This window comes from Coturnix japonica, chromosome 7 (genome assembly GCF_054131305.1).
Source record: "Coturnix japonica strain WE chromosome 7, WE-NBRP24, whole genome shotgun sequence".
Lineage (NCBI taxonomy): Eukaryota > Metazoa > Chordata > Aves > Galliformes > Phasianidae > Coturnix > Coturnix japonica.
The window spans coordinates 12,367,248-12,392,103 of NC_140669.1; the positions used below are offsets into that span (position 1 = coordinate 12,367,248).

At 43.7% G+C, this 24,856-nt stretch overlaps 1 protein-coding gene across 8 annotated transcripts in view; it reads left to right on the forward strand.

The window, feature by feature from the left end:
* The window catches only part of GLI2 (GLI family zinc finger 2), a 187,188-nt gene that overhangs the window by 34,712 nt on the left and 127,620 nt on the right, over positions 1-24,856 (forward strand). The window lies entirely within an intron of this gene.

Below are 24,856 nucleotides of genomic sequence, written 5' to 3' on the forward strand. Positions count from 1 at the left end.
TGACTCTGAGCGGTGTCCTCAGCATCTCTTGTGAGGGATGAAAGCAGGGTCAGCACAGCAACTGTGCTTTGTTGGGCTGCACCATGACGTGTGGCCTCAACACCTCTAAGTTACCACCAAGTAACTTGGTGTCTAAGTGAGCTGTAAAGCCATGTCCCGGCAGGGACCAAGTGGTCTCACCAAAGAGGTCATGTGCCAGTTGTGCTGGTTAGTACAGACCCAGCCTGGAGGTGTCTAACAGACTTCATTCATTGCATGGTCACATCTGCAAATGAAAATTGCCTTGGAGATGTAGAAATGAAACTGGAATAATTAGTAACCAACTAGTCCTGAATTGCTCTTCTCAGAAATTCTTCCTATCTTATGGTCTGTGCTTATGGATCCTGATAACTATTGTAAGGGAGTGTGTGTGTGTGTATGTGAATGGGAAAAGGAGAAAGGGGCAGACTGCTAGTATTGATCAAACTGGGTCTTAAACTCTGACTTGTGTTAAGCCAGGATTTCATCATATATATTTAATGTGCACTGGAAAGTAGCACTGGACTCAGGGAGGCCAGGCGTGTGACTGGGATGACTGAGAGCTTCCAGCCAGTCTTAGGATTCAGATGCTGAATTACGCTGATGTCCCTAAACTTCCCTGGTTTTGAATAACGTTTTTCTAGCTGAGGTTTTGCAAATATGGAGCCTGAAGCCAGCTTAAGGAAACTTTATGATGTGAAAATTAAGTTTTCTCTAGTAAGCTGCAGTTTGTCAAAACAACAGCACGCATTCCAGTTGGACTGCAATTTGGCAGGATGCAAAGATTTCATCTCTCCCTTTGAATATCCGAAGAAAATGGAAACCTGGCATCTTAGCACTGTGTGGATTTCTACACAGTCCTTTCAACAGCTGGGATAAGCTACTCTGCTTTATCACACATTTCCCCTGTGTTATGAATCACCACCTTTTCTCCAGGCGGTTTGCATGCGAGGTTCTTCAGTTTTTGGAAGCTTGTACGTTTGGCTAAAGGGACAAAGAAAGGGTTTTAAAAGGACTTGCTTAAGGATAAGATTGATCTCAAACTGGTTGTCTGATGGAAAAGGAATTGTTATATAATTGGAGCTGGTGCTAACTGACATTTCTGCTTTTGGGGAAAGTACTTTGTGAAAATTCACTCCATTTCCCAACAAAGCTCTTAAAAGTGTCTTACAGAAAGGAAATTCCATACGTTTTTCTGCTCTGAAAGGAAAAAAAAACCTGGTTTTAGCTGATGATTCCAAAATGAGAGAGAGCAGCTGTCTGCACAGACACCCGGAGCAGGGGGCTTAAACTTCACCCCCCCAAGCTTCATCTCAGGCTTGGACTCATGGAGCTCCCAGCTTTCTACTCTTGCCAGCATCCTGGGATGGGCATCCGGGCTCCCAGCTGTAAAAGGCAGCCCATGAGGTGGGGCTGCTTGAGAACGTCAGAAGCTGAAGGCTTCGACTGTCTGCCTAGACAGCTGGCAAGAAATTAGGCAGATTTCTGACCCACCCCACCTGTGGTTAGCTGAACTGGTGCATAGCCGCAGACGTTTCCAGTTTGGACAACCTGACATGTCTCACTCAAAGCCTCTCGTGACACGCTCCTGACCATTGTGGTGGCACATTGGTACGTATGTGATGTCATATTAGTATTTATTGCTAATAAGATTTTGTAAATCCGTTGAGATTTGGTGTCTTGCTGAAGCAGAGCAACCAAAACCTTGTGAACATGGGCTTCCCTGTAGGTCACCATTTGGATAGGACCTAAATGAAGATGCCCAAACAATTGTCAGCAGGTAGTCTGTAAACCAGAAATGTCTGAGCTGTTCTCTTTCTGCTTTGTGACCTCAGTAGTTTAGAGGTTTTCTGCTTATAAAATTCACTCGTACGTGAATTTACTCATAGCTGTAAGAACAATTTAGTTACACTCATTAGTGATGAAGCAAAGGTACATAATAAAAAAGAAAGAGTAATACGTCACCTGATGTATTTTGCTCCTGGGCTGGAAGCAAGCAGGACACTTTAGACTACTGGTTGTTTCCAGGTAAAGTGGACGTGCAATTGTGTGTTTTGGAAAACACAGCCATCTAAGTAATAGGAGATCTCAGCCATCTACGCAATCATTAAATCTTGGCTGGAAAGTATGGAGAAGTGCTTTGCTCTGTGTGTATTTGTGTGAGTTATGGCCTGTGTAGATCAGCACAGTGCAAATTTTGCAGTCTTCTACTATCCTGTCATATCGGTACTCACAAGAGCCAAGTTCAGAAGTTCATTGCTTGGAAGGGGGAAAAAAAAAATTAGGAAAGTTTTCTCTGTCTTGTTTGTGCTTTTATGAAGGCTGTCTGGAGCTGAATAACCCCTCGTGAACTTGCATCGTCCACCCCAGCTGCAGCCTTTCAGCTCCAACAAAGACCACTCACTAAATCCAGGAAATAGAGCGGTGTGTGGGTGAGTTACTGACTCCGCATTCACACCCTGCCTGCTGCTCGGGGGGAAAGTCGCTCCTCCCTGACCACGAGCCTGCAAGCAAAACCCTGCACATGTGTGCATGGAAAAACTGTCCTTTGCCATCCACAGAAAACTGCATTTTCCATTGGATTTTTCCAGCGGTGCAGCTCTTTAGAAACCACAATAAAAACTCCAGGCTGCAGGATTGGTATTCCTTGCATACCTCACTGCACAAAAAGGGGAGCCAAATGGTTTTCTGGAAGCAGGATTACAGCCACGAGCAGTGATTTAAGAGAATGAGAATATCGGTTTCCAAGAATGTTTCATTTGGAAAACTTTGAGATTTGCTTGAGACACCACTAGTCTATTTCCTCTGCTTTGATTGCTCTGCCTCTATATATTTAGCCACTGGCTGTTGTTCTTTTACCCTCCAAAAATCTGTTTTGATGCCCTAAACATCATTTTCTTTGTTATGCTAACGCAGGAGATGGAGGGCATGCAGAGAAGAAGATAAAAGCAGTGTTGTTTTATGGATCCTACGCAGTTTACTTCACAGAAACTTTTAAATACTGTGCACAGTGCTCCGTGGTGGAATAAACGCTCTTCAAGGCCATTTACAAAACATGAACAAAAGAACATTAACAAAGATGAGTAAGCATGGATTTCCTTATTTCACAGGTGCAGAAACAAAGCTCTGTAAAGCTTTATTGTCAGTACAGGGTCTGCCAGGCATAAATGGTGAGGCTCAGCCTTCAGAGCCATCATGTCTGTGTGTCGTGGTGACCTCAGTCAGAAGGGGACAGAAATTTAAAGTGACTAAGGAGCATATTGGATATTTACAAGCTTAGGAATCAGCTTGGGCCACTTGTGGGGTGTGGCATGTTTAGGAGATGTGTTAGGTGACGTGAATTTCTGTCACTGGGGGAGAAAACATCTCAGAACTTCAGCTGCCTCCCCAAGAAGCCGTAACATTTTGGATAAGAGAATTTTTAGTTTTAAACTAAAATTTAGATGTTATGTTACTCAAAACCCAGAACTTTCCTCCCCATCATGCTGACAGTTCCCTCCTACTCTTCTAGAGAAGAGGAGGCTCAGGGGAGACCTTATCGATCTCTACAACTCCCTGAAGGGAGGTTGCGATGAGGTGGGAGTTGGTCTCTTCCAGATAACAGCAGTAGGACAAGAGGTGATAGCCTTAAGTTGCAACAAGGAGGTTCAGGTTGGATATTAGGAAACATTTCTTCTCCAAAAGAGTGGTGAGGTATTGGCACAGGCTGCCCAGGGAGGCAGTGGAGTCGCTGTCCCTAGAGATATTCAGGGACTGTGGAGATGTGGCACTGAGGGACGTGGTTAGTGGGCATGGTGGGGATGGGCTGATGATAATGCTAGGTGATCTTAGAGATCTTTCTAACCTTAGTGACTCTGTGATTGTATGAAATGAAGCAGATGGGCGGTTGGACTGAGTGTAAGAAGATACCCAAATACCCAAAAGAACAGCTATTGAGGAGGAGTGCCCAACAGGGCCCCTGCATTCCTTCAGTGCAGCTCTATGTGAAATCTCACTACCTGGTTTGCATTTTTGTTAAAATCAGTAATTAGTGGCATAAAAATAGGTTCAAACAAAAAAACCACACTGATAACCTTTTAGTAGGTGTTAATGGATTAATGCAGAGTGGTTCCAGCTTTGCACTTCTGCTGACTGAGATGTTCTCTGGCTGCTCTGCCCACTGTGTTTGGGGATGCTCTTGGTCAGCACCTGCTCAGGAACTTTTTCAGGATGAGATTTTTGGCTGGATCAGTTCCCTGAACATATTGATACTGTGGTTGCACTAATGTGAATGCAAGTGAAAGAAGGGAAGATGGGAACAGGAGGTGAGATGGGATTGTAGCATCTCAAGTTTAGCGTGGTGTAGCCTCCTTTCTTGTTTGCTGAGACAGGCTGTGTTTGGGATGGATATTGGGGCATGAAGTTGAACATAATCTGTGTGTGTGTACTGCAGAAACATTTGCTGATTGACCTGCAGGCCTCTGGAGGTAATGCTGGATGTCAGCTACTACACAGCCTAAATATCATCATCTCTGGGGCTTTATTTATTTAAATCAGTTGGCCTTGCAGTGGTTTTATTTGCCCTTAATCTTGTTGCTGTACTGTGATACTGCTGCTTATCAGTCACTAGGATTACACTGCAGCTGGAACCACAGTGCGCAGTGAGCGGCTCCAGGAGAGCTGGTCCTCTGGGGCTCCTCAGAGCAGATGTGAGCTCTGCTGTCTGCAAGTGTCAGCCTGTTTTCTCTCTTCAGACTGGAAGTTTCTGTGTCTTCACAACTTTACTTACAGCTGCTTCTTTTCCTCCTTAAGTTTCCTGCAGCATCAGGACACAAACTGCTTTTGGTCTGCGCTACCCACAGCTGGTTGTTTCCTCCCTGCCATTTGTGCTGATGCCCAGGGACATAAGCTGACCGTCCCGGTCCAAGCTGTTTGTGAGCTGCTCCCTTCATGCCTTTAACTGTGGTTCAGTCATCTCCCAACAGGCTTGCCAGTAAGCTGGAATCATCTGTCTTGCAAATGGCCATGTCTTTAATTAGAAAATCTTTAATGTCTGCTAAGTCACACGTGGGTGCCAGAGTTTGCAGCTCTGTGATGAAAGTTTGCCGTTCTGTTGCCTTGCTGGTTTTGGGGTGTAATGTTTTAAACAGTAATTTCTCAAGACTCTGGATAACAGTATCTGTGCAGCCCTGTTAGTAGGTGTTCCACAGGTTAACTCCAGGAAAAAGAAATAAATAAGTAAAAATTAGGAATCTCCTGTTTATTTCTTTTTTCCCACTGAAACAGTAGAAAAAGATTTTCAGTTTGTTTTCTCATCTTTATCCTACACGGCCAGCTGTATGAGCAGATTCTTTTTGTTTGCCCCGTCTGTGTGCAAGTGCTAATGGTTTTCTTTCTGTTTTTGTTTTGTCCTGCAGTCCAGTTCTCTGAGCCCTGCCTGCTCTGCGTCAAGCATTAGATTGTTTCTCTGTTAATCACATGCTCTTCCTGGCAGCAACTTTCACTGCCTGGCTGCTGCCACCAAGTTTTGTGTATATTGTGTACAGGGTAGCACTGAGATGAAAGTGCTCAGCGGGAAATGCTGTGACTGCAGCCAGTTCAGAAACCATGTAGGCTTCTTGGTGCATCTTCCACATCTCTATTTTCCATGTCAGTGTTGTGTTACAGGGGCTTACTTTGCTCCAGAGCTGGAAGGAGACCTATGCAAAGGAAGGACCTTGAGCAAGTTCTCTGCAAAAACCCTTGGGACTTTTTCTGATGTAGTAAGCAGAAGAGCATGACCATGGTTCAATTCATGAAGCTGGGGAGAAGACGGGGTCTTTCCACTGAGATTAGAAGGAGCTGCTGTGGGAGAGAGATGTAGCCTGAGGCCGGATGGACCATGGGTCCCATATTGCCCATGTCATTCTTGTAAGTTGTAGGATCAGGAATGGATCCTGTTTTTTTCCAGAGACTAAAACCCTACCTCTGAGAAAAAGAAATGCAGACAAAGCTCATTGAGTTGTGCAGAGAAGGCTGTTAATGAAATAGAACGGCTTCTTGAGGGGCAACACATTGTGCTTTGTCTGCGAAGGGATCGCTCTTTCACGAGAGACTTTGTGTTCCTTGGATTTATTTATTTATTTTTGCCCATTGAATGAGCAAGGTTGTTTCAAAAGGGCACTGGGGAAAGTCCCCCTCCTATACTCACTCATCAATTCTTACAGCGTTAAGAAAAAATTAATTTAAATTGCCACTTTCTTCAGAAGGAAGTGTAAAGCTTTCATAGTTCTGTTATTTAATTTCCCAACTGGATATGAAATTAAGGAAATTGTAATTGTTTGACCTCTCGCATCAGGGAGTCTAGGTATTTTTCTTCTTTTTCACAGGAGTACATCTGTATGAGGATAACGTCTTCCCCAGAGGCTCAGCTTCTTGTAAAATGCAATCTAATGGATTAAAATATATCTCCTCATGCTGGTACTTTTGCACGCCGTGACCTGCCTTGGGTTTGAGTTTGGGGTGGCTCCCATTGAGCTGTCTGAAGGCTCTCAGCACACTTCCTCCTGGTGAATTGTTCTCCCTCAGTCTGTCCATTGACTAAATCTTCTGGATTTGGCTGGTTGTCTTCCTTACACAGTTCAGTAATTTTTCCTCACTAAGCATTGCTAATGTGTCTTCCATAAGCTTGCAGCTTTTTGAGCTTTGATCCAGGAGCCTTTCCACGTTCAGCAAAAACAACCAAAGAAGTGAGGCTTCTTTTTCCCTCTTTGTGTCCTTTGTTACTGAATAGGGCTGCAAATATTTAATACTATTTAAAGCCAGACAAAAAAGAAAACAAATCCCTCTTTTGGTGATTTCTCCAAAACACCAGTTGATTGTTATTGGCAGGGACATCACACTGGAAAGGACTAGTTGTTCTGCGTGGTTTTGAGGCCAGAATACTGCTGAGATCACCCCTGGTGGCCGGGTGGAGCTCTCTGGGTACCTGCCCAAGAGCTACAGGGTCCCCACACAGCCAGTAGATCTCTCTTGAGGAGAGGAAATGGGTTGATCCCAAAGAACAAAGCTCATCTTCTCCAAGGGGCAAAAAAAAAACCATGCTGAATGACACTGAGGAAGCAGAAGATGTTGATCATGAGATCTCTGTGCCTTGTGTGCTCACAGCAGGGGTTGGAACTAAGTAGTCTTTAAGGTCCCTTTCCAACCCAAGCCATTCTCGGATTCTGTGTGTCTGACCAGCTGCATGTGTGGTTTTTCAGGGGACCTGATGTACTGCTCCAGTGAACAGGTGTGGGGGTGAGGATGCATTTGAGGGCTCTTGAGGATAACTTTATGTCCTGAAGTCAGCACATGGAGAGATTTCCCATGTCACAGGAATGGGAGCTGCAGAAATGTCACTAGGGTGAGGATATTGTGCTCTCAGAATCAAAAACTGAATGAACACCAACCTCACCGATATGTTTAACACTCAGTGATAGCAGTGATGAGTTCACCTCCTTCATCCAGCCCCCACTGCCCAAACGGGCCACACAAGTGGCCTTATGCACACCCATAGCAGCTGGTGAGGCAGCTCTGCTTGCGCAATGGGAAGGAATTGGCAGGAGAGGACTGCTGGAATGGCTTTGGGAGTTCACGGCAGGGAGAGGTGACTTTGGCAATGTCAGGAAAGGAACTGCATCTAGATCTGCTCAGGAGTTGAGAACTGCTGTGTTGCATCTTCAGATATTAGAATCTGTGGCTTATGTAGCATACACACTTTGGTTTCTAATACGTAAAAATCCTCCTATTTCTTTCCCTTTCTCCAATTCCTATTACTCTAAGAGTGAGGAAGTTTCCCACCTCACTGCAAACAAGAAAGCACAGTGCTTACCATGCTGTGGGTCCCCCCCAGCCCTGTGCAGCCAGAGGAGCACTGTGGGGCTGCCCCTTGCTGCTTGGCTGTGTCAGAATGCTGCTGGAACTCTTCTTGCACCGGGCAGGCAGCTGCACAGCAGCAGCAGCACCAGCCAGCTCGCTGACAGCACGGCTCCAGCACCGCAAAGAATCGAGCCCTTTGTATTTAACTACCCAGACCTAACGCACTGACATGGTCGTCATCAGATACAGTTGACACATGTTTAAATAGTGTATCTGGCTGCTTTGAACAAGTGGGAATGTGTTCTTGGACCGGTCCGCTCTCTGCATTTCTACAGAGTTTCCCACTGTCCATTTTCCATAGTTACTTACAGCAATTACGTGGAATCCAGGGCTGTGGCGGCTGCATGCACAGACTCTAAAACCACACCTGTGGCTTTTTTGTGTCGCGTATAATTCATTACTGAGTGATGCTTCCTGCCCTGTCTTCTTTGCTCCTCGATGAATGAGCTGCGCAGCCAAATCAGCTTAGCACTAACTAAAGCAGCGGCTTGCGTTCAGCTGTGGCTCTGCCGTGAGTCGTGCAGGGACGTATTTGTGTTGGTACGGCTGGATGCTCACGGGAGGCTCCAGCTCTTTTGATATCGGATCCTCTCACAGCTTGCCTGTCCTGCCTCAGCTTTCTTTTCCCTTCCAGAGGCATGAATCACTGTGCCTTTGCCGAGCTTCCAGCGTGCAAAGGTATTTGTGCTGAAACCTCACCAGTCTCTCATTAATCTGTAGACGAAAGGAAATGTTTTTGTGACAGCTAAATGAAGACCAAATAATGTGATGTGCTGAAAGGTATGCTCAGCAGTCTGATTTGGGGTCTGAAGTTTATATGCATTTAGCTTTACAGCGTGCTGGAAAACATTTGAAACGAGAATTGCCTCAAGTTCCAGTTAGTTGCAGACAGAAGTATATGGAGAGAAACCTGCTCATCACCATATCCCAACATGCAGAAAGTAGAACAGAGGTTTTTTTGAAAACGGCACTCTGTTATTCAGAGAATTTGGAAACATCAGGCAGTATAAACATGTAGAGTAAGCTGCAGAGGAGTGCTTTATGCAAAGAGACACATGCTTTGTGCGTTGGGTCTGTGCAGTCAGAGTACGTTCCAGTGAAGGAGGCTGTCTCTTTTGGATTCAGTTATGCTGAGGTAGAAAACATCTGATAACTTAAAAAATTGCAGTCTTTTGTAAATTAAAATGGTTTTGTTGTTTTTTTTCTTTAATCCAGATTTAGATTGTTTCGCAGAAGGAAAGGAGTTGCTTATCATCTTGTCTGAAAGTTAGCTGTTTCTCCAGTGCAAGAGTTTTTTTCATATTTTAAAGAAGGGAGTAGTACTCTGAGTTCATGTTTCAGCTTGTTCATTATCAGTTTTAAATTTCGATGCAAGCTCTCTCACATTATTTAATATGTAGTTGAGACTATTGTGGCAAAAAGACACACTGATTTTAGGCCATGGCTTTGGGTCCTTCGGTAATAGTATGATCTTACAGAGCACTGAGACCTCAGCTCCACTTGAACATAATCACAGAATCTTGGAAATTCTGGGTGGAAGCGACCCTTGGGGGTCCCCAGTCCAGCCTCCAGTGGGGACTGTCATCAGCACCACATTGAGTTGGTCATGGCTTGTTTGGTGGGGTCTTGAGGTCCTCCAGTGCCACAGTCTCTTGCTATGGCCTGTTCTAGCAATACAGGATGTGGATAGAGAAAAAGCTTTCCAAATGTCCTGCCTGAAGTTCTCAAGTTGTGACCTGAAGCCCATGCCCTGTGTCTTAGCAATTGCCACTACCAGGAATGATTTGGCTCAGAGCTGCAAGTGCTTTCAGGCAGCAATGGGCAGGTACTAGAGTACATTAGCCACATCTTCACCGGTCCATTAACTACAAGGAAGTCTGCATCTGAACTTTTCATCATGGCTATATCGTGCATATCACTTAGTATCAGTACAAGACTGTGACAATACTGCTATTATAACTACTGTTAATATCATCATCAGTTTATATGTAACGTGAATCTACCATTTCAGCTTGTTATCCCTATTTTTGTCAGCAGAAAAGTATATTTTCATAGAGTGGGCAAAGTCACATACTGGTATGAGAGTGAGTTGGATCCTGTTATGACTTCAGCATCATCAACAAAATGATCAAGTACTATAAATTTACATTATAATTATGATGTCAGTCAGAAACAATATAACTTGATTTTTAGGTTGACAGAGAATACACCCTGGGAATTTGAGGGGAATATATTTGCCTCATTTGGAAGCTGGATAAGTCCTAAAAGAAATGTTTCAAGAATATATATGTAGTTCAGTGATACTACATTCAGCATGTATTTTCCAATTAGCCCAAGTTTTAAGACCAGAACATTTTTTGATTCTGTTTTATATACTTACCACAAGTGAACTCAGCATTCTGAACCATCTTTTTGACAATATAATTTACACCTTGCACACCAATGGCAATACGTTTTTGCTTTGCTTTCTTTTTGTCTGAGATGTGAATTATTCATTCAGGCAAACAAGTTGTAGATAATTTAAATCCTGAGAAATGAATGATGCAGGAAATGTACTTTGGTAAAGACAAAGGTTGGTATCTTTAAGATTGTGGTGAATTGGCTATTGAACTCAAGAAACTCTTTATACTCTGGGCATCAGGGGTGGCTTGAGTACCCAGCTCCTTTTGGCTATGCTCCTTTCTTTAAAGCATCTTGAAATGATGTATAAATCTTCCACATTTGAATGATGGTGTTACTGAAATCATTCTTCTCCTCTGTTGTGGACGTTCTCCAGTGTCATTTGGAATAAAGAACAGCTGCTTCTCACTGTCACCAGGAGGGGATTATTTCTCTTCAAAACACACCTTTGTGCCTCTAGTGTCTGACAGCTCCAGAAGGACTTCGGTTCCACTTTAAGGAGAGCCCCCACTCAGTGCTTTGGGGGTTCTCTAGGGTAACTTCAGGAAGACACTGAAACCAAACAGTGCGGTAACATAGAGAACAGTGCTGTCTGTGATACGCAGTGGGTATGTGCTCACATCTGCGATGTGAAGGAGCATCTCTTCCAACAGCAGCTGGCTTTATTTCTGTTTGTGCTCAAGTCTGGTACCAGCCAGCCACTTTATGAATGAGCAGCACCCGGTGCCTCTGAGCGCCCTGGCTGTGCAGCAGCATTGCTCTGGGAATTGGCTGTCTTACCTTCCTGCCTCTCTCCTCCCCTTCCCCCTCAGTTTTTACTCCACTTTCTCTTGTAGACGGCAATATAGGATCGGACTGCTTTTCATTTCCATCACTTTTCCCTGCTGTGACTGAATCTCTGGCAATTAATTTTTAATTGAGATGCACACTGCTTAAATAGACACAAGACAGCTACAGCTATTGCTAATTAATTTTCTTCCAAAATGACAACATTTAATAATTATATTCCATGTCACTTACATTATTTATACAAGCTTAACTCTGGGAATTTTTTTAAAGGCACGTCAGCTGTGAAAGTGCTTTATGGTGTTAATCTCCTGTAAGGCAATTGTGATTAACTTGAAAAGGGAAAGGATGTTTATGGTGCATTTAGTAAATTAGCATGTAGCTCTGCAAGTTTCAATAGAAAAACGCTGAAACAATTGTATGAATGCATAGAAGTATTTCTGGGTGTAGCATTGGAATCCAGAGAAGCCCTAATGGTAAGAATTTGTGCTCCAGTGTCATCTTTCGTCTGAAGATCCCAGTGTACTCTTAGCCTGTGAACAAACAAGCTCATGCTTTAGGAGATTTCCCTGTTTCTCACTTCACCTTTTGTAGCACAAAGAGATTGCCCGCTGCCCCAGCCTGCAAAATTCCACACCCTCTGCTCCCTTGCTGTAATAGCAGACAATGAAAATGACCTTTTTGTATTTTCATATGAAGAATCCATCAGTGGTTGCTGTCAGAAGGTGTTGGATGAGTGGAACCATTTGTCTGTTGCAGCATGACAGTCCTTACACAGCACTGTGACAATGTGGGGAGTCTGCCTGCAAAGGAACATCTAATTGCTGTATCATGGCACAACTGGGTGCTTGTAGAGCAGCAGAACCGTCAGCTCTGAGCTTCCAGTGTTCACCAAACAGGTGGCAGCTTCTCAGGGCAGCTGTGAGGTGAATTCTCCCAGCCTTTCCCACAGGGTGCGTTACAGAAGCTCCCTGCACAGAACAAAGGAGCTGGATGTTGAGGTGAAGTGCATCAGCCTCAGGGATTTCCAGGATGATCACACAGCTTTGGGAAGGTCTAGATAATTGAAGGGTGATTTTTTTCCCTGCTATCAGGGTCCTGCTCAAGGTGAAACATAACAGTTGGGGGATTTTGTGGGTTAGGGAAATAAACCTGGGAGGGTGGAACAGATTAAGACTGTGATCCCTTGCAGGACCAAAGACCTACAAAAGTCAAAACTAGATGAGAAAAGTGACTGCAAGCACCTGGTTGTGTAAATTTCCTCTGCCAGCATAAGGTAACTGTTTAAAAAGCTCTGTGCCTTTACTGATTGCTATGATGTGTCATTTTGGGGGTAGTGCATGTTTGCATTTATATAGGGATGCTGGGGATTAGTATTAGTAACATGCTGACAAGATCAGAGGAGATCAGGTGTTGTAGACAGGGCCACTGGGCAATTGAGTGTCTTGGAAAAAGTAAGTTTGCCCAAACATGTTAAATAGGGGTATAGTGAAACTCTCTCTTTGGGTATATGGGACTATCATATGCTATTCACCAAATATGTTTAGGTGTCCTCTTGAAGCAAATTGTTTTAGTTCATTTTGTAGTGATTGTATAGCAGAGGTATTTCCAGAATCATTTTATGCAGTGTCAAGATGGACTTGAATGAATGTCTAACTTGTTGTCCATTTGTCTTTGTGTCCAACCTCACAATGGATCATGGAAGCAGAACTGAATTTAAAAAAACCCTTCTTCCTCCTTTATTTTTCCCTCAACTTCGACAATAGCGATACAGATTCAGACATATTTCCTTCAATTTTAGCATCTGTTTGTTTCTTGTGCACTATTGCAGGATGGCCTGGTTTGGTAATGCTTCAAAAAAAGAAACCAAACAAGGTGCAATTTCATAAGCAATGGAAGGTTTTGGGGACCTTTATTTTAAAGCTATTCTCAGCAGATCGTTGCTTATTCTACTTTTCTGCTGTGCAGGTACTGCAGTTAATTATATGCAGATTGCTGTGCTTATCTGTCATACGGTCACAATTCTTGGCAAAGATGCAGTGTTGGTAGCACGGAGGGTTGAAATGCTGGTGTGTGCAGTCCCCTGTCTCCATTGTCCTGGGAACTGAGAGCTGCTCCATTGCACCTGACCAGGCAGGAATCATTTACTTTTGTAACAAACAGGCCTCTTCCTCCGCATGTTTTCCCTGGAGTAATTTGCACATGATGCAGTTTGCTTTGAGGTCTCGCAAACACTGTGATTTGCATCTGGTGCTGGAGTGACTGACGGTTTGTTCCTTTGATTGCTGATTCTCACAGTTCTGAAATATGCCTTTAACTGCCAAGGCTGTGGTGTAGCTGTAGGGGCTGCAACCAGGAAGGCCGTGGGTCTGGAGTAAGCTGATAGGGATGCATGGTATGAGTGGTCCTGTCCAGGTCCCAAACAGAAGACAGGGCAGTAGCCGCGTAACTTTAGGGCTGTCGGTATCACTGAATGGACCACTTCTTAGGAGGGCTTATACATTAATGAATGTTTACTGCTACCAGTCCTCTTCTTTAAAAATCCCACTGGGGTGCAGAGATGAAAAGCCAGCCCTGTGTGTGCTACAGGTCCAGTTTTCTGAAGGCATTTGCCTGGATGTTTTCACACGAATACTCCATTACAGGAGTGCTGAAGAGAGGTATCTTAATGTTTTCTCAGTACTCTGCTAGTGATCTGGGGATGGCCAGCAGTTTTTGTTCTCAAAAGATGTATTTTCTCAGTTACTTTGGTGAACATTTTATAAGCTAGTAATAAATCTGTGTGAATCTGAGATTGCAGTGGAAATACTGGCTCCAAAATAGAAAACGTATTGAGCTGTCTCACTTGTAATGAAAGGCTGGGAAAAGCCCAGGGGGGAAAAGTGGTACAAATGTTGGGTAGCCACGGACAGAGTTTAAAGACAAGAAGTTGTGTGGGCATCTATAACTGGTGACATCTCTCCACTTCTATAAAAATTCGGGCTCAGATGAATGACTGTAGAAACAGGAGATTGTCGGTGTTTCATTTCTTTAGTAGATAAAAACCTAACTTGCTTTTCAGTCAAGTGCTAGGTTATGACAGCAATTAGGATGAATACTTGGAGAGATGTTTCAGTATTTCTGGTGTGTAATTTTGAATGTCAAGGTGCTCTGACACTGTGTGTGATACAGGACAAGTTAGTTATGAAAAAAGAGTTATAAAAAGGATTGTTCTTCTCCCTGGGGAAAAATACAGTGTAAAGAGAGTTAGCTGAAGCACTCTAGTATTTCTGCTAAAATCAGAACGATGTATCCTGAGGGGTACGTTCACTGGTTCATGATTTTCCAGGTAGATCCGATTCTAATCTTGGACACAAGCAGAAGATGGTCAAAGTCAATAGTTTCATTGGTGAAAATAAGTATGAATGAGATTAGAAGTAGATTGATATCTCTGGTCCATGTGACCAAAGTGACTCAAATGGCACATACATCGGCCCTGATTGAAGGAAGTGCATATGCATTCTCTGCAGTCTCCCTGAAGCCAGTGGGATTGAAAGCACAGTGTGGTAAGCTTTGGAGGGCTTTGAAAGAGGAGACAATGGCTGAGGCAAAACAAAAGAGCAAGCCATCAAAGGATGTAAAGCAAAATGACAGGAACAAAGTGACAAGCTAGAAAAATGCTCTTTGCTCCCACATTCTGAATGGCTGTAAAATCAGCTTTGTACTCATTAGAGCCAATGTAAAGGAACTTGCTGTAAATGAAAATGAATGGCTTAGAGGCTGGTGTTTTGAGTTCAGGCATGTAGGTGAGTGCAAGAGGCACAAGGAAATGCCAAACTCTTGAAGCCATTGTGCAGAAGAAAAGAGCAGGAGTCAGAGGTGGCCTAGAGGCAAAAAATTTGCAGTGAGGTTGGAAGAAAGGGAGGACTGTCTCAGGTTTCAGGTTTGAGTAACAAACCAGATGCTCTCCACCTCTGCAGCATTTGGCACTCTTTGCCACCTTTCATCCATGGTTAGAGTGCTGTGCGGAGCTACCAGAGAGCAGGGTGATGTTTGCATGTTGATGGGGGAATCAAGTCCGAACCAGGTCCATCTGTGAGTGAAACGTGATCTAGGAGAGAGAAATCCCAGAGGTGGCTGCAAAGGGAAGAGGAAGATGGAATAAGAGTTACACACAGAATGGGATTTTGATTTCAGTGAGTCAGACTGTGCTTCTGAGGGAAAAAAAAGCAGGAAGAAGACAGATATGGGCAAGAAGAGCAAGACAAATAGCCATGATGGTTTAGAAGATGGTTGAGGAGGAGTGAAGTTATTAGAGGACAAGGGCAGATTAGATGTTAGGAGCTGTAGATGTGAGGTGAAAGACCTGGCTCAGCAAGGTTGAATGCAGAAAAAAAAAGATACAGGCATTGTATGCACTAATATACAATAATGTACAACTACAAGACAAGTAGTTACTACTACTGTTAGAACTAAAAAGCCTAGATATCTAACTTTTGTTTGTTTTATATTCGTCTAAGGGCTCTGCCTTGAAGAATTTAGGCTCATCTTTTATATTATGTCTTAAATTAAATAGTATCAAGCAAAAAAAGTAAACAGTATAGAAGCAACTACAGGATCTTCTCAGGGCAGTCTTTATGATTTCGGTCTCTTGTTTAAGGAAAGGATGAAAAACATCATTTTTACGTGTTGTCAAGTGGCCACAGCAGTCATTGTTCCCCAGAGTTTGGCACAGCATCTGAAATAGGAGTGCGGACATCCAGCAAGAACAAATGCTCTCTCTGCTGCTCAGCCTCTGGCCCGATCACCACAAAACACACTTTTGCTTGACTTGCTTTGACTGTTCGGTTGTGTGCACACAACGTGGTTCCTGAACCATTCCTTTGAGCCATAGCAACCTGCTGACATTTGCTAAAAGTTTACTATTAGCCTGGTTTTTGTTTCAGTGAGCTTTGTGGATGTGAGATGTACTGGCATGTCAGCTCTGCTCACTGTATATGTGAAACAGACACTACAGAGCAGCAGAGCATGAGACTTCCCCACTCTTCCATTCTTCTCTAGGTTGTGGAGACACTGCTGCTTAAGGAGAGTAAGATAGACTTTTCCTTTTATAACAAGAGAATGAACTGAATTATATTTTTTTTTCTTTTTTTTTTTCTTTTTCTTCCTTTTGATGCTGACAGGAACTCGCCAGACCAAGAAACCAAGTCAGTTCTTGTAGGCTACCAAGCAAAGATTGCATGATACTCTGTTGGTGAACAGCTGTCTATCTGTCTCAGTCATCAAAATACTTGTAGCACAATAGACATAACTGCATAGTAAAGGAATGTGAGCTCGGCAACATTGCCACTGGCAGGATATAAACACCTTAAAGTTTATCAGGACTTTGGGAGATGTTTATTACTTTAGTCTTACTGAGTCCTTATCGCAAAAGGAAGAACACAGAAATTGGAAGGTGGGCATTTTGCTTATCAGCAGAGATAGGCATGGTAAGATTGTAAAGGCAGATGTTTTGATCTGTGAAAGTATGACAAATCAAGCATTTATAACACAAATTCATATGTATGTAAGATCAGAGAGGATCGAGGTGCTCATATAGTCTTTCTGTAACACCATCAGAGGACTTTCCTATACTTAAGCCCATGTATGTCTGGTGATAAGTCCTAGACTACGGCAGATCTGGCAAAGTTCTCTGAACAAAGTGTCAGCTCTGCAGTGTTGGAGAGTCCATCACCATCCCAAATCCAGTGCTCTTTGCTGAAGCCAGGAGCCCTATTTCTGATCTGAATTTCTCCTTTTACTTTTAGCTTTCAATTCTTGTATTTGGTATTCAGCAACTGTGATTGGTTTAGCAAAAGGTTCATGGAATGTCTCCTATCTCTGGCCCAAAGAGCATCCATTATCAAATTTCTTTTGGCTGAACATATGTATTGATAACACCGATAAGTCATCCCACAAACACCTGACTTTTAAGCTCACTCTCATTACAGTTGTCGATCACAGTGAAGTCTGCAGTTTTCATCTTCCTTGAAGCCTGAGGGTCGTGTTCAATTAGCAGCCAATTCAGTGTTGGAGAGAGAGACATTATGGTTTTTTCTTGGACATACACATACTGTTTTAGCTGCTGTGATACCAGCAGCCTCCATAAAACTTGTCACTCACTGGTTGCTCACCATAAACTTCAAATCAACTTCAGTTGGTGTTTCTGAAAACACAGTCTTTATTTTAATTATTTTCCCTATGTCTGGCCTTAAATGTGTGGCCTTATATGTGTTTGCTTTAAAACAGATAATTTTTGTATCCAGCCCATCTGGTAGAGATAGAGAAGCCAGGAACTGGTACAAAGTGAGCATCTTTATTTGCTGCAGTCATTTGTCACTGACAAACTTCATCGCTCTGTATTTGTTTCCAGTTGTTGGTATGCAATTCCAACTCTCTGATCACATGAATGTTAACACTAGACTCAGCAATACTAGTCATGACTAATTGGTGTTTTAAATGGACTCTTCCACTCTTTGTTTATTACTTGAGTTCGCAACGTTAGAGTCTACACAATTAGAGAATCTCTTCTCTTTGAGTCCCTTGGTACCTTGATTAATTTTAATCTTGACGTCTTGATTTCTGGCTAAATGAGTGCTCATTTTCACCCTTGTCTTTTGTCATTAGCTTAATACCCTCCTGAATACTGTAACTTGTCTCCTGAAAGACTTATTCCCTTCTGCTGAAATGATAACCAGCCACACTGTACACTCATTTTTTCTGTGCAGAAGATGGACTTATGCTGCTAAAAATTGAGACACTGCATTTCCTATTTAGCTGATATTTTCTGGAATTGCAAAGAACACTTTAACCTGTACTGCAGCCTGCAGAAGTGAATGCTGTTTTCATTTAGAGTATTCAGATCATTTTCCTCCATATTAAATTCCTTTCACTGACTCTTGGTGGTTTCAGAATCTTTCTCCACTGATGCACTCGGTCTCCTTGTGAGCTATGCTGCGTTGCAGTTCATTGGTACATCCAACATAGCTCTTTTCTGTCCTACTAGTTGAATGGTCAATACTTTGACAGTTTTGGAGTCAGCAAATGCCAGTGATTGGCTCCTTGTTACTTTTGAAGTTGGTCCAGATCACCTCCAGAGGTCCCATCCGACCCCAGACAGTCTATGGTCCTGTCAGAAACTCTTCTCCCAGCCCCATCTGGAGCAGTTTTCTCTGTTCTCCAGTTAATGAACTGCCAACCATTTTATGTGGTCTGCATCCTGCCTTCAGCAGGCAACTGTAGTATTATAAAGACAATATGTGTTTCTACCCAGCATGGAATAGCAGCTTTTGTGGTGCATGTGTTCAGTAGAGGAAAACGAGCCAATTGAAGTGTTGCTTTTTTGTTTTTAATTACATTCTTGTTTCCTTCCCAGGCTTCTATCTTCTACATACTTACACGTGTGCCTCTGGAGGAAAGATTCAATAGACCGATGAAGTTAAGTGGAATGTATAAAAATAAACCAAGATTTGTAATGTTGCATGTTCTGCAAAAACCCAGTTGCTATAGGGATTTTTGCAGCAATGCAATCCATCATCTTTCATTTCTCAAAGCGGAGCTTTTACATTCCTTGAGTCAAATGATAGTTTTCTTGCCCAAGCTTTGGAGACTGTTCAGTGTCATGTAGATGGACTAGTTACTAGCTTTACTCATCCCATCTGTACATAAAGGAACCCATTATACTTCACTGCATATGGTTTATATTCAGCGTTTCATTCATGGTAGTTGAAAGTGTCCAAACTTTTGTAGTACAGAAGTGAAAGCCTGAGAAGATTCTCCTTCAGTCATTACCAGCCAGCAGAACGTGCACTTCCACCTTCTCAGAAACTCACCCTAATTTCTCTGATTTCAAGGCATCTCTTTTTCTCCCAGCCAGACCTCCTTCATCAGCCCTCACCTGCTCTGTGGAACCTGCACCAACATCTCTGTTTGGAATCAGACTTGCAGTTCCACTTTAACATGCACAATTTATTTTCTTTATATCTCTTACTCATAGACCTGCTGAAAAGTCAATAGGTTAATTATTACCTGTTTGGAATTATATACTAATTTTGTTGTAAAGAGCTTAACTGCTGGTTTTAACACAATCCATGTTCAGCTGCTACCCCCCCAGGTAAACCTGCCAGGCACCAAAGATGGTTTATCTGACATGTTAGCTATTAACAGTTTCTGCTCTTGTTAGAGCATGAAGTCTTGATCAAGTTCTTCCTGTTTGTTTTGCTTCTTTTTTTCCCCCTCTTTTTGTGTAAAGGTCCTAAAATTAGAACAACACTTGTTTGTTAAGTACACACACACATCTCAAACATTTGTCTTTTTTACCCCCCTTTTTCTGAGGGGAAAATAAAGAAATCAACAAAAAAGAACAGAAAGTTCCGTTACAGGAAACTAAAAACTTTTAGGGTTCACATAAAAAACACAAGACAACCGTTTTGCCAGCACTCTCCCTCCATTACAACAACAACACAAAATCAAGTGAAGATTCATGGGCTAATTCTAATGGTGACGCATCACTTTTGAACAACTTTTGTTTACCTGGTGGCATCCTCCCATATTTTTGCAGCAAGTTAACACAGAGTCTGAATGCAGGAGTGCCTTGCTTATCTTCTTTGACAGTTTTTCAGAGGTTGGAATTTGTGTAATAAAAAATTTCTCATGATAAGACAAGTAGGATTGGCTTAGAAAAGGTACGACTTTGTTTTCCTGTTCCACCACAAAAGATTCTTCCCTCCAGCCCCCACTCCTCCATCCATCTCAGTTCTTCCAAAGAAAGAAACAAAGATAACTTCTGAGAAAGGAAAGTTGTGTACCCCAGCCTGCATGTCTCAGCATGGACCAGTGCCGAATCTGCGTCTGGCTTTGAGCTTTTATGTCTGCTCCTATGTTTTGATGGTGTATTATAGTTGTTTTTAGCCCAGCATCTAAAAGATAATTTCTGTTCAAGGCTCCCAGGCTGGCAGCTTGAAAATCTGCTTGAAGTGGGGAAATGATTCAAGTTTATCTGATACTTTATAAATCGGTCTTATTTGTAAGGAAACAGCAACATTAAAGCGACAGTGTTCATGAAAAACACCAAATCAGCAGATTAAACCCAAAGAAGTGTGAGTTCCTTTATTCCATGCCGTATCCTTTCCAGTAACCACAGCCTGTAAAGTAGATGGCTTTAGTAAGGAAAAAAACATTTATATTTCAATTCTGTGGCCTCACTGTTGGCATCTGGTGCCCATGAGTGTCCTAGGATAACCTGGCCTCTGGCTGTCGTTCCTGAAAAGCACAAGGCTCCTGTAGGTCCTATGCCACCTCTGCCAGCTCTGTGCAGGATTTGTGTTGCAGGGCACTGGGTGCCATAGTGCAGATGGTGATCTTTTCTGACCACTGCTACAAACTGTGCTGACCTTGTCTGGTAGAAGTGGAAGGCCACTGTTGTCAGTGCAAGTAGGGACAGCAGCTGGGGCTTGTTCTTTGGGTGTATTTCAGATTGCTTCCCATCACACACCTGGCACTATGTGAAGTAATGCAACCTCGTATCTTGTTGGAGATAGAGTATACCAGCAGGCTGCATTCCCTGGAGCTCTATGCAGGGTACAGCTCTTTCACCAGACATTTTTATTTCTCCATTTTGCTTCCTTGAAGGTTCTCTGGATATTTTCTGCTTCTCTCCCATCTGTGCTGTGCCTTCCTTCCAAGCTAGATACCATGCCATGGCGTGTGTTTGTCCCCTCAAAAAGAGGCAGCACCTCTTTTTGCAGTCTCTCTCCCTCTTTCCTGTGCCATTATTTTCCATCTTTGCCATCTGATCCAATGTCTGGTGCAGCGAATACAGACACCTACAGCTCAATCAGATGCTCAGAGCCTGGTCCAGCCAAACTTTGAATGTCTCCGAGGACGAGGCATCCACCACTTCCCTGGCAACCTGTTCCTTTAGGAACCCGTTACTCACTCTAGATCCCAGTCATCTGTGCCAACATTTCTCTTGCCCTTCCGCCTCCTTCCTATTGTGCATTTCCAATACCTCACCTACTTTCTTTACCTCAGTAGGCAGAGTTGTGCTCAGTGGGGCCTGGAAGAGCCCCTGATGTTCTGGAATTGGTTGGAAGTGATATTCAGAGGTGATCGCATTACAGAGGAATGCTGCCAAGAGCCAGGCAGTCCCGGCTGCACCCTGACCCCTCACAGCAAGGCAGGAGTGATCCTTCCCCATACTTTTGCTTTGCCGTTGCCATATGGAAAAGACAGATGGTGTTGATCAGGAAGTACATCTAGAAGCATATCTGTTTCATGCCATACGTGTAAGATTTGTTCATTAAACTTAGAACTCTCATTTAAAGCCAATTAACAGAGTGATTTGAAGAGACTTGTTGTTTTTGAAGTTCAAAAGAGATGCTAAGTCTCTGATTTCAGTCTTTGTACATTCCAGAGCCTGTATAACTATTGCAGTGTTGCCAGCTCTCCTGGTTGGGGTTTTAGATTTTTCTTCTTTTTTTTTGTCACTCCCCCAGCACCTTTTTCCCCCCCCACACAATCTTTGGAGTAATGTGATTTTTGCCACAGGCTGGAACCACTTGGTGAAGCCTTGTGAGCTTACCAGCTGTCTGGCCAGTTTTAGCCATCCATTTGGAGGAGAGCTGGCAGAACTTGTTTGTCTTTCTATTCTCTTTGCTGAAAGCTCCTTCTTTTCTTCCGTCTCGTATTGCACCTCCCCTAAGTGGTAGCTGGGGAAGGAGGTAGAAAAAGGGAAGCCCTGAGCTGCACGGTCTGCTCTTAACGCCACTTCTGTCAACATCTTTGCTTCTTTTGTACCCTCCCCACAGCGTCTCCTGGGGGGGTGAGGACCCACCAGAGAAGCCTTCTAAAGCTTGGAAGAATCATAGAATCACAGAATGGCTGGGGGAGGAAAAGACCTCAGAAATCAAACAGTTCCAACCCCCTGCCGCATACAGTGGTGCCAGCCACTAAATGGGGCACCAGCTCAGCTTGCCCAGGGTGCCATCCCACCTGGCCTTGAGCACTTCCAAGGATGGGGCATCCACAATGGGGCAGTAGGGGCTTCCAAGCAGAGAGAGCCACCACTTTGCATGTTCCCCCCCCCCAGCACACAGTGCTAATTTCCAGGTGTTACCAACCCTGGAGGAGCCCAAAACTGATTAGTTCTGAATTAACATTTATTCTGCTTCTACTTGAGACCGCTGCTCTTTGTAGATCCTTCAGCACCAGGCAGCATGTTTGGATAGTCCCAGTGCTGAGTAGAGGCATGTGGGCAGAGTAAATGTTCTTTAGTAATTTGAAGCTGTTGCTGATATAAAAGAAAATAGAGGGGTCAGGTTTTGCTCTGGTATAGAGCTTATGACTTCACTGGGTTAACTGCTGCTACTTCCGTGTAACTGAGAACATAATTTGGCTCAAACCCTGGGAGACTGAAAAGGATCACAGCAGCCACTGTATAAAGGCAGCATTTAAAACGGTTGGCTCGTGCTGAATTTCATAAGCAGATTGTGTATTCAGAAGTCTTTAGCTCTAGAACGAAGAACGAAAGGAAGAGCTGGTGGGACCATCTCCTTGTTTATCCTAACTAAAAAGCTACTAGCAGAAGCTGCCAAATGCTGCGTTGTGTCAGTGTAGGGGTGGTGGGCAGAACCTACAGGTGCTCAAGGACAGGGCTTGGTGGGGTTGTCCCAGCTGCCATGGGTCGTGTTAGGGGAGGAAAAGGGGGTGGGGGAGTCCTGCTGAAAAAGGACTCCCAAAGAAGGAAATGTGTTTTCAAGAAAAGGATGTGCGGGGTGGGGGTATGTGTGATCAGGATCTGTTTATTCCCAAAGCCCATCCCTTTTCAGGCTGATGCTCTCCAAGAGACAGGCATCTTGGGACAGCGCATTCAACTATTGCCCAAGTGCTTAGCAGGAGGGATTGTTTTATTAGGAAAGTTTATGGCTCCTGGTTTTCCCTCAAAGGCAAATGTGACTTTGTTGTTTTTAATTCTGCTGGGATTTCTCCCTTTTAATATACAACACAGCTGTTAAAATAGCTGGGGTTGTCCAGGGCAAATCATATAGCACTTTCCTTGTTCAGATCTCAGATGGCTGCCTTTTTAGTGTCGCTGCAGAATTATATTACAGGGCATATGAATAGTGCCGGTATTAGTGTCAAAATCAATTACCCAGCCCTCCTCCTGCAGAGAATGCTACAAACCTTAAGAACAATCTGAGTAATCCATTTTGGGTTTCTAATTCTGAGTAATGACGGAGGGCAGGGACTTGTGCTTGAATAAGTGCACGGGGTCTTTCTCCGTACAGTCACTCCTAAATGCATGCTCTTTACAGGAAAATGCAGGCTCCCTGTGAAACCTTTTTTCATGCCAAATGTCTCGCTGCTAAGATTAATCTGTCATTGAATTTATAAGTTCTGTGTGGCACAGAGCAGCGAGAAAAGTTTAGCATTGAACAGAAAGCAAACCACACATTGCTTAAAAAATGAATGCTGCACCCCTGGATGGTGTGGATCAAGTGCCTCCAGCCATATATCTTTACGTTCCAGTAATATCCATACAACTATGCCTCCATTATCTCAAAGCACCTTGCAGACAGGGCAGATATGGTATTGGTGCCCCTTTGCTCCCTGGTCCCTGCCTGGGTCTGTGGGTGTTGCTATGAGCAGGATGGTGTCTGGCTGGGAGGATGTGTGCGTCCTCTGGGCTGGGACAGTCAGCTCTGGGATGGATGGCTGCTGGAGGGGAGCAGCTTTTGGTTGCTGCTGTCCAGGGGGAAGGCTCCAAAAGTGGGAGCCTCCAGGCAGCCCTCCCCAGAGTGCCTTGGCAAAACAAAAATCATTACAGGCTTATTATCCTAAATCCTGGAAGATTAGAGATGGTGCCTTTTTTTGTTGTTGTTTTGGGGTTTTTTTTTTGTTTGTTTTGGTGGTTTTTTTGTTTTTTTTTTTGTTTTGTTTTTTTGCTAATCTAGTATTTAGGAAGGATTTACCTGTTTAATACAACCTTTTATTTGAATCACATGATTTTTCTTTTTTTTATTTCCAAATTTGTTTGGCAACAAAGCATACACTACAGAAGCCAGGTTTTTAGATGTGGGCCCAATCTCTTGTCAAATTTGGGTTGGATGAATGACACATCTCAAAAGCTGGATCCCTACTGAGGTGCCTGTGGCAGAGGTTTAGAGATGCCACTTGAGGCACCTCTCTGGAAAAGAAAACAGGGCTCTGATCTGCACACTTCGCCAGAGAGCAGTTTCTGTTTCCAGTTTCCCCCTCCCCTCCCACTGCCCCCCAAGGAAGCCTCCCATGGGGTCAGGGCAGCCCGGGGCTGCAAGGGTGAGCGGCTGGTTTCAAACGGGAGCGCAAAGCCCTGAAAACAGGGACTAAGAAGAAACAGGTGGGGGCTTGTAAGGCAGTCTCTGAGGTTTGTTTGCTTAATGAACAGAAGCCAAGGCTGTCAGGCCTAGGTCAAATGCTCTTCCAGTTTGGGTGTATTTATGTCATACATGATCTGTAACCCAACCTGGTTTCAGGATTAAACGGCTGTGAAGTCCTGGCCCCCAGGAACCCATCCCATGTTTGCCACCAAACCCAACACATGCCGGGACAGGACCTCAGGGCTGCCTCAGTGCTCGCTGGAGCATCACTAAAGCCTGTAATTGCATGGGTGTCATCGTTTCTAATATGAGCCTTGCTGTTTACAGCTGCAAATTGTGACCGCATAGCTGTCACTTAGTGGTGCAGTCAACAGGGGCTGTGCCTTCAGGGCACCTGG